A 13,902-nucleotide genomic window follows, 5' to 3' on the forward strand; every position below is an offset into this window, starting at 1 on the left:
TTCCCATATCAACCAAGCGCAATTTGATGTCTAGTACCACAAGCGAATCATCATGCCCACGGAGAAGTACATAATACAATGCCATACCAGTAAACCTCACTATTGCACCATCCGGTTACCCCAGAAAGGGAAAATACCTCAAAGAAGAGAGCCGCTTTGCAAGTTCCACAAGTACCACCCCAACGATATGCTATGAGCTCGTCAATCATAGTGGAACCAAGATACATGAATAGAATAATAATAACCGGCTCTTCTATAGCTCACATTGACATTAACTTCCCGAGCAACTTAATTGCCAATAACATAATCCACCTGGCACGGTCACAAACCTCCAATCCAAGCATATCATATAGAAGTAATCCGGCAAGTACACATGTATATGCTAAGTGAAACAAGATTCCCATGCTCTTGGACTGGCATAAATAACACACTATATCGTAGTCATGAGCAAACTGCACTGTCATAGCTCAAATCAGCAAGTTAGCACATAATTAGTAATTACCAAGTTTGTTCTGGAATTTAGCATCTTGGAAATCTCAAGTATAGTCCAGATAGTTCTTAACAGAGTTACGAATATGAGAAACATTATACCTTTAAGCTCAATATCCCACTCTAGGCATATCATAGCCTACGTATCTTCCGAGCACGAATATTGGCTCGGTGCTTGCACACATTTTCAAACCTCACATATATCTGCGCTCATAGCGTATAGTTATCGCCATCAATTAGCTCGACTAGTGCATCCAATGAGTTAGATAAAATACTCTCATCAACATGCCACAATCCCGAAATAGTATATTTTTGAGAATTCCCCATCTCCAAATTCATAGATCACATAAATCACTGTAACTGATCACAACCTCAGCACCCAAATGACTGACATGTCCCTCAAGTACGATCATCCCAAGATAATTATTTTCAAAAAATTTCTAAATACATAACAATATTGAAATATTGGTAGTCGATCAACCAAGTGAGCGTTGAAACGCCAATAGACATCTGTTAATCAGAATGTAATGTGCATCCTTCTTAGGCCTTACCGAGCAGTTATAACATTCAATCCAAATATCTGAAACTGATTATTCTACCCAGAATTCATGTCCTTTTATTTAAGAATGAACTGCCACCTCGTACATGAAAATATTAAACATGCATAACATACCACGTCTATTATGCCATCATTTTGCAAATGCAAGAATATCATTAGAATTTCCGGGCTATAGGAAAATTACATTCCGGCAGTTAAAAATCTTCTATTTTCTCCCATTTAGGAGGGGTTCATAATATACAATATGGTCCGTGCACTGGTAAGATATCTGGCTCGAACCATGGTAAAAACCATCAAGAAAACTTTCAAATTTGTTCGCACATAACCAAGCTATCAATACGAGGCAAAGGGTACTTGTTCTTCACTATTACTTTATTCAATTGGCTGTAATCAATGAACATTCTCATTGTGCCATCCTCCTTCTTTACAAATAAGACTGGTGCACCCCAAGGTGACACACTAGGCCTAATGAACCCCCCTTTTTTTCTAGGAGTTCCTGAAGCTGCTCTTTCAATTCCTTCAGCTCCGCTGGTGCCATATGGTACGGTGGAATAGAAATGGGCTGAGTGCCCGGCACCAAGTCGATACTGAAATCAATATCCCTATCCCGTGTCATGCCCGGCAGGTCTGCAGGAAATACATTGGGAAAAATCCCTCACAACTGTGACAGAATCAATACTAGGGGTCTCAGCTCCAACATCTCGCACAAAAACTAGATATGACAGACAACCTTTCCTAACCATACGCTGGGCTTTCAAGAAAGAAATTACTCTGCTAGGAAAATAATCAGTCATACCATGCCACTCGATCCGCGGTACACCTGGTATAGCTAAAGTAACGGTCTTAGCATGACAGTCTAGAATAACATGACACAGAGATAACCAATCCATGCCCAATATAACATCAAAATCCACCATGCTCAATAGCAATAGATCAACTCGGGTCTTCAGACCCTCAATAATCACAACACATGACCGGTACACACAGTCCACAACAACAGTATCACCCACTGGGGTAGATACATGAACAGATAAAGAAAGAAACTCTAGGGGCGTACCCAAATAATGAGCAAAATATGAGGACACATAAGAATAGGTGGAACCGGGATCGAATAATACAAAGGCATCTCTGTGGCAGACTGGAACAATTCCTATAATGACATCATCTAAAGCAATAGTATCTGTCCTTCCTGGAATAACATAAAAATGGGCCTGGCCACCGCCTGATCGACCTTAAATCTCCGTAAGCCATAACTGACTCACCAACACGCCTCAAACTGGAACCAATATAGCATATAACCGTGCAATCGACTTAATTAATAGCAAACTCCCCAACTTGGCTCAAAGCCATAGATCAAAATGCACTCAATAATTCACAACGCATATACTCTATTGCTGCCGTAATACCATAGTGAGATTAAACTCACTCCTTCATAAGCTTGTGGAGACACGAATCATCTAGAATTTTAACTCTTCTGCAATTCTTGCATTCACTCACACAACAGTTAAGCCCACTCTTTAGGAGGCCCAATTTAGATTTCAATGCATATTCTTCACTTGTAAATGAGATCTTCTAAAAGACAACATAAGAATCGCACCACCTTAGGACACTTCTTAGGAGATAACCCACCTGCTTCACCTCCAATTAACATTTTTGTATACCTTCAATGGTCATACACATTACACAATCACTTAATCTTTCTGAGTCTAAACTTATACCGTAACATGAAATTCACTTCACTCCAAATAGGAGACATGAAAAGATTCTCCACGCACCCATAATTCGGGGCTACACATCTAATCACAATGAAAATCAAACACTTAATAGTTCATCTATCATCCTGCAGCCCTTCCTCTTCACTTCCAAGTCATATAGATACATCTCACAGTACTAACATACTCCTCACGTAGCTATCCAACCATCATTCCCACTAATAGGGACAATACCAGACATATAAGTTCAAAACACTTGCTCACACAATTAGCACCTCGGTGCTCAAGCCATAGGCAAAGATCCATCCTCAAGTCCTTCAGACTGGCCCAACATCAACTCACAGAGGTCACATCTCTCCCTTCGATCAGGGAATCACAAGCCATCAAGGCACATCTAATACTGAGTGCTCATTCGCGCATACGAACACGTGGAAGGAATTATAAGAGTCACTTTTTCAAGCTGAATCAAAGACGCACGATAAGAATTCAAGAATATGAAGTCTTTCCTAAAGGTGTTGCAGCCTCTCAAGGATAAATACAGACGTTTCCATACCGATCCACGAGACTCTGCTAAACCTACTCATGCCTCGTGAGACCTATGTAACCTAGGCTCAGATACCAACTTGTCACGACCCTAACCCCGAACCCGGTCATGATGGCGCTTCTCTTGAAGACAAGGCCAGCCAGTCTAACCCAATTAATCTTTTAAAGCAGTTAATTAACACAAATATAGATAATAATGCGGAAGTCCAGCCCGACACAGCCCTAACCGGGGTGTCACAAGTCACGAGCATCTATAAGAATGAAATTTCCACTTTACAGTCTAGAAATACACTGAACAAGAATAATTAATAACATAGAAAGACAGTGGTGCTGCGAACGTTGGCAGTCACCTCGCTAAAACCTCTACAACTTTGCCTCCACACGGCCAATACCCGCTACCGGGTGAATAAATTCCTGCAACTGCACGCAAGGTACAGGGAGTAAAGTGAGTACTCCAACTCAGTGAGTAATAAAGGTAAATAATAACTGAGCAGCAAGAAATCACGTAAAGCAACCAACATGCTATATAGAGGCAGTGTAAAACTCCTTGAGAAAAACCAGTGAAATTGTGAATTCTTTAGAAAATACCTTGGCTCAGTTTTAACCTCTTTTGAAAATGATCTTTTCAACAGTTGTGAAATAAATTTCAAAACAATTAGTGCCGCTATGCACAGAAATCCGCCCCTCGGGCACAAATACCACAGTTAAACAAGTAAAAGACAAGTGAGTATGCAAAATGAACATATAAACCTCGCCCCTCGAGCAATCATATAGAATAGTACCAGCCCCTCAGGCACAAATTAGTTCCTGGTCAGCCATTGTTACCTGACCTCACAGTGTTATTCCTGGTCAGTCATTGTTACCTGACCCAATTGCATCATACAATGTCATTGTTACCACTGTCCTGGTCAGTCATTGTTACCTGACCAAATTGCATCATACAGTGTCATTGTTACCACTGTCTCAAATCACATGGGTACCCGCGCTCACTGTGGGTGTGCAGACTCCGGAGGGGCTCCTACAGCCCAAGCGCAATAATAATATAAGGCCTGAAAGCCTTCTTACTTTACTCATAAGTCCTAAAAGCCTCCTCACATCACTCAAGCCACCGCGTGGTATAAATAGTAACTCAGGCCCTCGGCCTTATATCACTCAGCATATCCTCACATATGGCCCTCGGCCTCACTCAGTCCGAAAGTCATCACAAGCCTCTTGGGCATTTGTAAAACAGTAGTTCTTAGCCCAAAATATCATTTGAGTTTTAAATCTGTATAAAAGTGGCTGAGTTCTTAAAACAATAATCATCAATAGGGCTGAGTTTAAATATAAGTCAAAATAGTGAGGAAATAGTGATAAAAATTCCCGAAGGATTCAAATAATTGGCACGAAGCCCAAATATGGCAAACAACCCAAATCATGATGATAACAAATCAGTTACAATCAAATATGCAGTAAAATCATCAATACTGGATGGACCAAGTCATAATCCCTAGTAGTAAAGGACCTCGCGCTCTTCATCCAGCGCGTGTCTTACCTCAATATAGCACTATGATGTGCAATCCGAGGTTTCAAACCCTCAGGACATCATTTACACTCATTACTCACCTCAAACCGGCCAATGTTCTAGCTTGCTATGCCCTTGCCTCTCAAATTAGCCTCCTCGTGCGACGAATCTGCTCAAAATCACAACGAATATGTCGCATTATGCTAAAGGGACAATACCCAATCGAAAACATTCGAAAAATATCAAAATTAACGAATTAGGCAAAACCTGAGCCCCAGGCCCACGTCTCGAAACTCAGAAATTATTACGTCATCGAGTTCCTTATCTCGCCACGAGTCTATACATACAAAAATCTCTCAAATCGGACCACAAATGGTCCCTTAAATCCCAAATTTAGAATTTCAATTTCAAGCCCTATTTTCTTACAATTTGGCTGTATTTTCATGAATTTCAAGGATGATTTCACAATATAATCATGTATTTAGTTCATAGGACTTACCTCCAATCACTTCCCATCAAAACCCCTTCAATTACCGTCCAAAGGCTCTCATGGTTGCTCAAAAATGGGTTGGGTTCGCGGATGAAATGTTAATTTATCGAAAGCACTGTTCACGGGTCACTGTTCACGGGTCACTTTTCACCCGCGCGGTTACTGTTCACGGTACTGTTCACTGGGTACTATTTCTGCAATTTTTCCAAATTTTCCTAAGTTCGAAATCACTCTGAGACACCTCCGAAACACTCCCGAGCCCTCGGAGCTCCTAACCAAACATATGAACTAACTCAACAACATCTTACGAACTTAACCGTGCGATCAAATCGCCAAAATAACGTCATATACCATGAATTAAGCTTTAAAATCCAAGAATTCTTTCAAATTTCATAAAACATCAAATTTTTCATTTTGAGTTCGAAACACGTCAAACGACGTCCGTTTTCAACCAAACTTTACAGAAAGTGCTTAAACCATATATAATACATGTACCGGGCACCAAAACTAAAATACGGGCCCGATATCATCACTTTCTAATCAAATTTCATTTCCATTTTTCTTAAATATTTTCAAAAAACAATTTTACTCAAAAATTCATTTCTCGGGCCTGGGACCTCGGAATTCGATAATTCTTGTTCCTATGAGTCACAAATAATTATACAAACATATCCCTTCAGTCGAAACTCAATTCGGAGCTCATTTGCTCAGTTCAATACCCATTTCACTCGTTAAACAATTAACTCATGTTTCGTGTCAAAAACTCAATCGCGACTTGATGAAATTAGACCAAACTTTTTAGAACAGTCTTATAATTCATTATCAAAATTCCAGAAGTCTCGAAATCAAATTTCGATCTCTAGAATTTAAAATGGACCTTTGGATCATTACATGCTTATGCTCAAAACGGCAAAATCTTCCAAAAACTCTTCCAAAACTTATCCGAACCTCATGTGACCCCGACCAAACATGCCAACATAACTCATAACATCATTCAAACCTGTTCCAATCATCAAAACACCTCAAACAACATCAAATTACCCAAAACTCATCGAATTCAAGCCTAAGTTTCCAAAAACTTCCGAAATACACTTTCGATCAAAAACCCGACCAAATGATGTCCGAATAACCTGAAATTTTGCACACACATCAGAAATAACATAACGAAGCTACAGAAACTCTCGGAATTCCATTCCGACCCTCGGATCAAAATCTTACCTATCAGTCGGAATTCGCCAAAATACTGACTTCGCCATTTCAGGCCTAATTCTACACCGGACCTCCAAAACCACTTTCGATCACACTCGTAAGTCACAAATCACCTCCCGGAGCTAACCGAACCATAAGAATTCACATCCAAGTGCTCTAACTCATAAGTCAACATCTGGTTGACTTTTCCAACTTAAGCCTTCTTAAAAGAGACTATGTGTCTCATTTCTTATCAAAATCACTCCAAACCAACTCGATCACATAAGATACGGATAATAAAGCATAAAGAAGCTAGGAATGGGAAAAACGAAGTGGTAACCTATGAGACGACGGGTCGGGTCATCACAATTGATATCTTCAATGGGCCGATTTTAGAAGGATGTCAAGCATTTGCATTGAAGTCCAGGGATTCTCTATGCCTTCAGGTTCGCCAAACCTTCAAGTTTGTTGGTCTCTAAGTCCGCCCTCTGCCTAAAAAAAAGTGGAAGAGAAGCGAGCCGTCAAAAGGAAACACAAGTATAAGGAAATGATTGCTTGGTACAACGTTTCGAATTCAGTGAGATTTAAACCCCAAGATATTTGTGAGAATATGGCTCTTAAAGTTTGATTTATGGCAAGTAAAACATCTTCCGATCTCGAGGCTTCCATATCAAGATACAAAATATTTGGTGAAGTCGCGCAAATCTGAAATTGTCGGTGTATCAGAATTTAGTCTTGACTTCAAAATATTATCTAAATGTATCCGTAAGGCATTAAATCTTTAATTTTGGATATGTTATATATTTGGAATTTAAGTTTCCAGTAGATCAAACGGTTCATGATTTCGACATTCCTACTTCAAGATACAAAACTTTTAGCGAAGTCGCGCAAATCTGAATTTTTCAACGTGGTGGAACCTAAAGTTGATTTCAAAATAATATCTGGGACGTTCCTACACTAAGATATGATTTTTTTTAGTGATACTGGGCAAATCTGGAATTGATAGCGAGATGCAATATAAAGTTGGTTTCAAAATATTATTTGGGACGATCATGAAATTGTTTGATTTAGAATTTTGGATATGCTCTAGATCTTAAAGTCTAGTTTTCTTGAAATCAAACGATTTGCCATTTCGATATTTTTACACCGAGATATGAATTTTTTGGTGAGACTGCGCAAATCTGAAATTTTCAACGTGGTGGGATCTAAAGGTGGTCCCAAAATATTATCTAGGGCGATTCTGAAGGTGCTTGATTCTAAATTTTGGATATATTTTAGATATTGAAATCTAATTTTCGAAAAATCAAATAGTTAATTATTTGGGCTCTCCCACGATAAGCTATGAATCTTTCGTTACAAGTGCGTAAAGTAAAAAATTATACAACTAAGATAAATGTCGGGTAATGTAAAGCAAACGAGAAATAATCTTATCTAAGATGAAATAAATATCCACTAGGTCTACCTAATATAAAAAAATAAAAGGGGAGATAATGCTAACAACCTAATCTAAATAAAATTTGTAGTTGATCAGTTCTTGACAGCTAGTCTCCAAGTTCTTCTTCTTCTCCTCCAAATTGGCCGAATCATCAACAGTCAACAAATTTATGTTGTCATATGAAGATACCTCAGTCTCGGCAGTTGAATTTTTTCTGAATCTCTTCAACCTCCTTTTGAGTCGCTTCTATAACACCTTCGAGGTTCTCCCTCTCTTGTTGTAATGTCTGCAACTTCTTCACGACTCTCTTCAATTTCTTTTCACTAGAGGAAGTTTCTTGACTTTCTCACTTGCTTCAAGTTTGAACGATTTGAGACGCTCTTTAGCTTTGGAAATCAGCTCTATCTTCTCATCTTCACTCGTCTTATCAGCCATATTGGATTGCTCTTGGTCATATGATGCGGCAAGTTCAAAAAGAGAATTCAGTAAATCTTCTAATGGAGAAAAATCCAGAATATTTGTCTTCTTCATATCCTCGAAAATCTCAATGATTTGCTCCCTATAAGATGAGAGCAATTCCGGACGTGTTTTGGAGAGCCTATTGCAAATATCCTCCCAAAGTCCCAAAATGAATTCCTTCTTGTGATTGAAAACAACACCTTTTCCTTCAAATATAGATACCGCCGTATTTGTCATTGGTGAAATGCGAATTATCTCATTTGGAGTTTGTCTTTTTAGGGATTCATCATGAGGAAGAGATGACGCCTTTGACGATGACTTCACTTTACACGTAGGCCCTCCAATAGATTCATCACTCACTGCGGCTTGTCCCATGGAGATACCATCGGATGCCCAATGGTGTTTAACTGCATAAAGAAAAGGCAAAGAAAGTAAGTAACTTATAGTAAAGCTACTCCTAAAAAAAGGAATGAGCGAGGCGATTGTATTTTACCTCTTTGTTACAAGCTGTGTGCGTTCTTGAGGGACTATCAACACTTTGAACCTCTACGATCTCTACTGGGTTAGGCCGTTTCCTTTTCCAATTTTGATCTTCATTGGTACTCTGGCTTGTGTCTTGAGGAACACGCGTGTTAAATGGAAGAACTAGAGGGTGTGTCTCTATAGCTGTTGAAGTGCACACCACTTCTTTCAAAGCTGCCTTTGGGGATTTAAGCTTCCTTTTTTTAGGTTGTGTAACTACTTTTGGGATTGGAGTTGATATTTTTTTAACTTTTGCGAGCGGCTTTCCAACACCTTGATCTTCGCCTCCTAGAGGAGTTGTAGACCGTAGCCCAACATTGTCTACCAAAGCTTGTAAGTTATTCTCGAGAAACTTCCCATGCGCTTTCTCCCACCAAGACATATAATTAGTGGAGAAAGGCTTCTCCATAGGATCCCCCGTTGGGGGAAAAACCGCACGTGACATAGATCGATACAGTGTGCAAATCCTCCAAAATTGATTCTTTCATCTAAAGAGGTATTGCGGATATCGTTCTCCAAAAAGCCGGGGACGTTCTGGTAAAATCCAAATTGATGACCAAACCGATGCGGGCTATATGGCTCGATGATGAATGAGTTACCATACCTCAAAGGAAGGTAATTAAAATGTAAGCTCATGAAGTAATTTGATTCCAACTCTTGAGGGGCATCGTTATCCACGTAATAATAAGGATGGGAATTGGTTAACATTGTTGGTGCCCAAACTATATCCTCCCCATTGTGGATGCGTTTTCTTCCATCCTTCTCGTCAAAGTACCTTGCAGCCCCTTCTCCTGAGTATGCCACCATCAAAGGGACAGACGAACCCTTAGCAAGTGGATAATGGGTTTTGAAGTAATGTGCAAGCCAGCCATAAACATAATGAATAGGAAAAGAAACTTTGACCTGATCGAGTTGGGAAGAACGCGAAATCTTATTCAAACCATGATAAATACTCGCTAAAACTGGGACTGCAAGGCTAATCTGTCGCCCGCCTGCCATCATGCTTGCCATCTTAAAAGTCTCAGGGCGAATGGAGTTTTCTACCTTGGGGAACACAAAGGCACATAGCCAAATTGATAACAATGCCTCTACATATGTCTCATCTTTCTTGTCAGACCTCACCCTAAGCTTAGTGAATATTGTTTCTTGATCACTCGACCACCTCGTCGCCTCGGTAATAACTCCATTAGGATTATGTGTTGACTTTAAACGAGCAGATTTCTTTTCCTTTCGCAACGGGGCAGACCTATATATTAAAGTTTTTTTATACCAAAAACTTGTCCACTTGATGAAGAAGACCTTTTGGGTAGCACCTGTACCCTCCTTAAGATGATGAAATGCGGCAAATAAATACTCGCAAGATCGAGGAATAAATCTGACTTGTTTTTCATTCAAACCGATGAGTTCTCTTATCTCAGGTACCACTTCTTCGTACGGAGAACCCGCAATGGGCAAACCCCCAAGGATATGTAAGTCCCAAAGAAATATAGATAGCTCCCCAGCTGATGTAAGACGTGTGTTCGTCTTGGGGAACCAAGCCTCACAAAATATTTGCAAAATGTTCGAGTTTCGATCATAAGTGAAAAGTAAGGCATAGACAACATCGTAAATCTTTGTTGTACTCAGAGTTTGTTGGCTTCCACCAAGTACGTCTTCAGCCCATTCCCAATATCCTGGGATATGGCGATACTCGCCCTCGATTGTTGTTATGTTTTCCCAATGTACTTCGCCTTGAATTATGCGACTTCCTAATTTTGGAAGGGTGCTAGCAATATTTACATGTCGATGGATTGGCGCTTGGAGAGACCACATCTTGGATAATGGATTAGAAATCGATTTGTGTTCCAAGGTTCAATTCTCTACATGAAGGGAGTTCCTTAGAGGAGGCCATGAGGCTACATATCGGTCGGCTTGTGAGGTGTGAACCAAAAGCTTGGTTTGTTCTATGCCATCTTCAGTCTTGATGATGAGATATCTAAGTTTTGAGGAAGGTGAGGTATAGTCCCTGAAATTTGTCATCGCTTCGTGCTAAAAAAAAAGAGGGGTCAAAGTCCGAATCAAGAATATTAGAATGGGTACAAAGGTCTAAATGGATGAAATGCTCTCCAAAGAATCGGGCCATTTTGAGAGTAATCTCTCCAAGAATTGGGCCACATTGAGGGTAATCTCTCCAAGAATTGGGCCACATTGAGAGTAATCTCTCCAAGAATCGGGCCATTTTTTAGAGTAATCTCTCCAAGAATTGGGCCACATTGAGAGTAATCTCTCCAAGAATTTTTTTAGAGTAATCTCTCCAAGAATTGGGCCATTTTGAGAGTAATCTCTCCAAGAATCGGGCCATTTTGAGAGTAATCTCTCCAAAAATCGGGCCACATTGAGAGTAATCTCTCCAAGAATCGGGCCATTTTGAGAGTAATCTCTCCAAGAATCGGGCCACATTGAGAGTAATCTCTCCAAGAATCGGGCCATTTTGAGAGTAATCTCTCCAAGAATTGGGCCACATTGAGAGTAATTTCTCCAAGAATCGGACCATTTTAAGAGTAATCTCTCCGGTAGTCGGGCCATGAAAGTAATCCCTCCGATATTTGGGCAGGGATGAGTACTCATCCCCTCACACCCCAAGATTATCTTCTTCATGCGTGGATCATCTTGTTGGACAAGAACATATCTTCCTCGCTTGACCTACAAAAAGAAGAGAAAAGACAACAAAAGAAGAAAGGCACAAGAAAAGATGAAGAAATTACCTTCACGTTAATGCTTCCGAGCGTACAAAATTAGACTCAAGTGGCTTGCGAATAGTGCAAACTGATACTCAATAAACACGAGTATATGGCTTTATATAGATTTTCGTAGATGGCTTGATTTAGCCTATTCTTGATGTCGCCACTTGAGAGATTTATGGTGTCCCAAGTCACCGGTTGAATCCCGAATCGAGGAAAATATTGACTCTGTTTAACAGTCTGCGCACCAGAAATCCGGATAAAGAATTCTGTTAACCCGAGAGAAGGTGTTAGGCATTCCCAAGTTCCGTGGTTCTAGCACGGTCGCTCAACTGTCATATTCGGCTTGATTATCTGATTTTATACAATTATGAACTTATGTGCAAACTTTAAACTCTTTACTGCTTTTATTATTATTATTATTATTATTTTAACAAAGAATTACAATATTGTGAAAAACGTATCTCGAACCACGTCACATCAATGTACCCGTGGTTATTGACACATTTCAACTCCGTTGAGATTTGGATTTGGGTCACATAAATGTGCACCCGAATTTAAGAGTATAACATTATTAAAGACGCGCCTAAAGCGACTAGCGTATCATTATTTTGGGTAAGGCTGTGAAATTGACTAAACGGCCCGTCCCTAAGTCTAAGTATTTTAAAACAAATAATTATTGAGGGCCCCGCAATTTTGTATTTATTTTGGCGAAGCACGCCTCATTTATTTTAAGGATATCCTAAAGTGACTACATTTCTATTTAATTCGTCTGTAAAATAAAAGAAAAAAATCCTAATTAATTACATGATTTGACTAAATTTAGCTACATGTTCACGATTAACCTAATGTTAATAATATTAAAACCTTCATAGTAGTGAACTAATCAGTTTTGCCAAGCCGATTCACTAAAGACACCAACTTATGTTTTCTCTTATTCCAATTATTAAACAGTTTGACGGTAATGAGCATGCTTAAATATATACTACCTAATAATCAAGCTAAAGCAAAGTATTATTTAATACATCACTACAAGATGCCTAGTTATGCAAAGCGACAGAAATTTACAGAATAATAATACATGAAATAGCCTAAATACAATTAGTAAAAGAAACAAAGAAAAAGCTAAATTAAAACTTCAAAGTTCCATTCTTCATATATATTCACGCTTTCACATTTCAGCTTACAATATGCCAAAGTTACAGTTGTGTACCTGGTATTGTCAATACAAGAAGAAGAAGGTCAGCAAAGTAGTATGTAACACGGCAACATACAACAGCAGAAAGCCCAACACAGTAGCTTCAACGCCTCAATCCAGAAATCCCAGCAACACGGAGAAAACTAGTAAAAATGGAGAAGAAAAATAGTCCGGAAATCTCTCTTTGTTTTTTTTCTTTCTAGCTTTGAACTCTCTATGGTGTTCTTCCCCTCTCAATATTTCAGAAAATTTGGTTCTATCTTTTTTACTCTCTCCAAAATGAATTTTGTCCCTGTATATCCAGAGTGTATCCAGAGTGTATATTGAGTGTATACCTCTCTCTCCGCCCCCTCTTTTTTCTTCTCTCTATCTAGTTTTTCCTCTTTTTTTTGAACTCCCTTCTTACTGAATTTTCTTTGCTATTTATAGCAAAATTTTCGAAATTTTCAAATTTGCTTTTTTTTTATTTTTTTATTTTTTAATTAAAAGAAATCCCACTTACAAACTGCTTTTATTTTTTTAGAAAAAGAAATCCCACCTTTATTTACTTTTATTTTTAAAATTTCAACTTTAATTACTTTTATCTTATTTAAAATTCCACTTTTTATTTTTTTAAAAGAGAATCTCACTTTATTTAACTTTTCTTTAAAAAAACAAACAACTATCTTTTCTTTTTTTTTTTTAAAATGCTACTTTCAATTACTTTAAATTTTTTAAATTTTCAGATACCTTTATATTTATTTTTTAATTCCAACCTTCTTTTACTTTTTAATTTTTTTAAAATTTCCACAAAACTTTTTATTTTTCTAAATTTTCTACATTCTTTTACTTTTTTTTTTAAAAGAGAATTCCACCTATTTTTACTTTTATATTTTTTTTATTCAATACTTCCCTTTTTATTATTTTTAAATCATTCCCGAAATTATTATTATTATTTGTTTTAAAAAAAAATTCGGATTTTTATATAAAAAAACAAAAAATAAAAAAAAATATTAATAGTGATAATTCACCTTTTAATTTTTTTTTGTATTTTTATCCTATAATAAAAAGTGTAATAAAGCTAAAATAATAGTAGGTTAAAAC

The sequence above is a fragment of the Nicotiana sylvestris genome, chromosome 1 (genome assembly GCF_000393655.2).
Source record: "Nicotiana sylvestris chromosome 1, ASM39365v2, whole genome shotgun sequence".
Lineage (NCBI taxonomy): Eukaryota > Viridiplantae > Streptophyta > Magnoliopsida > Solanales > Solanaceae > Nicotiana > Nicotiana sylvestris.